This window comes from Schistocerca piceifrons, unplaced genomic scaffold (assembly GCF_021461385.2).
Source record: "Schistocerca piceifrons isolate TAMUIC-IGC-003096 unplaced genomic scaffold, iqSchPice1.1 HiC_scaffold_1768, whole genome shotgun sequence".
Lineage (NCBI taxonomy): Eukaryota > Metazoa > Arthropoda > Insecta > Orthoptera > Acrididae > Schistocerca > Schistocerca piceifrons.
In genome coordinates this window covers 62501-65000 of record NW_025727643.1, presented here as the reverse complement: position 1 = coordinate 65000, position 2500 = coordinate 62501, and the positions used below count along the sequence as shown (strand labels likewise).

The 2500-nt window shown below is 57.8% G+C and overlaps 1 non-coding gene across 1 annotated transcript in view; it reads right to left on the bottom strand.

The window, feature by feature from the left end:
* Positions 1 to 1031, bottom strand: part of LOC124738467 — a 1909-nt gene extending 878 nt beyond the window's left edge. Inside the window, exon 1 of the ribosomal RNA XR_007009833.1 lies at positions 1 to 1031. This exon is cut by the window's left edge and continues 878 nt beyond it. This is a non-coding gene — a ribosomal RNA (small subunit ribosomal RNA).
* Positions 1032 to 2500: the final 1469 nt, after the last annotated feature.

Sequence of the window (2500 nt, the reverse complement as noted above, 5' to 3'; positions counted from 1 at the left end):
CTGTTCGTCTTGCGACGATCCAAGAATTTCACCTCTAACGTCGCAATACGAATGCCCCCGCCTGTCCCTATTAATCATTACCTCGGGTTCCGAAAACCAACAAAATAGAACCGAGGTCCTATTCCATTATTCCATGCACACAGTATTCAGGCGGGCTTGCCTGCTTTAAGCACTCTAATTTGTTCAAAGTAAACGTGCCGGCCCACCGAGACACTCAATAAAGAGCACCCTGGTAGGATTTCAACGGGGTCCGCCTCGGGACGCACGAGCACGCACGAGGCGGTCGCACGCCTTCAGCTCGCCCCACCGGCAGGACGTCCCACGATACATGCCAGTTAAACACCGACGGGCGGTGAACCAACAGCGTGGGACACAAATCCAACTACGAGCTTTTTAACCGCAACAACTTTAATATACGCTATTGGAGCTGGAATTACCGCGGCTGCTGGCACCAGACTTGCCCTCCAATAGATACTCGTTAAAGGATTTAAAGTGTACTCATTCCGATTACGGGGCCTCGGATGAGTCCCGTATCGTTATTTTTCGTCACTACCTCCCCGTGCCGGGAGTGGGTAATTTGCGCGCCTGCTGCCTTCCTTGGATGTGGTAGCCGTTTCTCAGGCTCCCTCTCCGGAATCGAACCCTGATTCCCCGTTACCCGTTACAACCATGGTAGGCGCAGAACCTACCATCGACAGTTGATAAGGCAGACATTTGAAAGATGCGTCGCCGGTACGAGGACCGTGCGATCAGCCCAAAGTTATTCAGAGTCACCAAGGCAAACGGACCGGACGAGCCGACCGATTGGTTTTGATCTAATAAAAGCGTCCCTTCCATCTCTGGTCGGGACTCTGTTTGCATGTATTAGCTCTAGAATTACCACAGTTATCCAAGTAACGTGGGTACGATCTAAGGAACCATAACTGATTTAATGAGCCATTCGCGGTTTCACCTTAATGCGGCTTGTACTGAGACATGCATGGCTTAATCTTTGAGACAAGCATATGACTACTGGCAGGATCAACCAGGGAGCTGCGTCAACTAGAGCTGAGCAGCCGGCCGCCCGGGAGTGTGTCCCGGGGGCCCGCGCGAACACGCAAGCGTCCGCTCAATCATTCTGCAAACAGGAGGAGGCTGAGCTCCCCTGCACAATACACCTCGAAACCCTCTCAGGTCCCGGCGGCGCGCAGCGCCGTCCCAAGTACTTGGTCGGGTTCGAGAGAGGCGCAATCGCCCGGAGTTAGGCGAGTAGACGCTTTCGGTGCGACCACCCGTGCTCCCAACTGAGCTTGCCGCTGCCGACAGAGGCCCGGGAGCGTGCTGTCGTGGCATTGCCGGCGGGAGACAACACGCGCCACCTACGGTGACCGGCAGCTCCAACGCCAGCGCCACAGAAGGACAAAAGCCCCACTTGGGTGCCGAAGCGAACTCTCCCAGCACAGCGCACGCGCCAACACATCCGCACAGCTGCGATACAAACCACCAGCGAGAACCGCTGGGGCGACCGAGCAGCAGACGGCGTCGCGGCGCCGAGCGCCGGGCGGCGGCGCATCCTCAACGCACACAGTCCTCAATCGGACCAGCACACTGAAGATGTCCACCGCGCTTCGCACCGGGCCCGCGAGGACCTACTTTGGCCGCACGGCGCCGCGCGCAGGGTGCGCCGGCGCGCAGCTGCGACGCTGCCGCGTCCGTCGGCCGGCGCGCCTGCCACTGGCCGCCCCCACCAGCCGGCTGTAGCGCGTGCGCCCACGCACCGCGCGGCCAGCACGCCGGGAGGCGCCCCCTCACCGGCCGGGGACGGTCCCACCCAGCCACCGCCGCGTATCGCTTCACACCCAGATGCCGTTCAGTTTCGTCGGCATGGTGGGTATCGCTGGAACAACCGGTTAGTACCTCAACCTATCGTCGCCATCACCGATTCACCCCTAGCGAGAACAACCGCACCACAACAGGTTACCATTTGTTCATTTGCGTAACTTCACCAGAAAACGCAGGCGTCCATCGCCATTTGCAACTTCAACGATTATTGCATGCCTGTGTCAGGTGTCACGCCACACTACGTCTGCCCACATACACGCAACAAAATGTGCACGCCTAGACAATACGTGGAAGGTGGCCCCCGTACGTATGCGATGTCCATTGCTCGAACGACTGTCAACCGGCCTCTGTAGCATGTCGCAGATATGGAACGCGGTGCACCATGCCATCACGGTGTGTGAGGAGAGACGACTAGGTCCGAATACATCAACAGACAGCTCATGCTGATCGCCATCCACGGCGTCCGTTCCTCCCACACGTCTCTATGGCGTACCACACTGCAATCCAGCTCTCATAGGGAGACGACACGTAGCTGCGTGCACAATATTTGCACTGTATGGTCCGCCGTTTTTGGGCGCAGTCGTTGTGCGGTCACACATGTGCCACGATGTATCATTCAGTACATAAGGACGAATGTGCAGTACAGATTGTGGTTCACGCGTACGACATCAGCGGACAG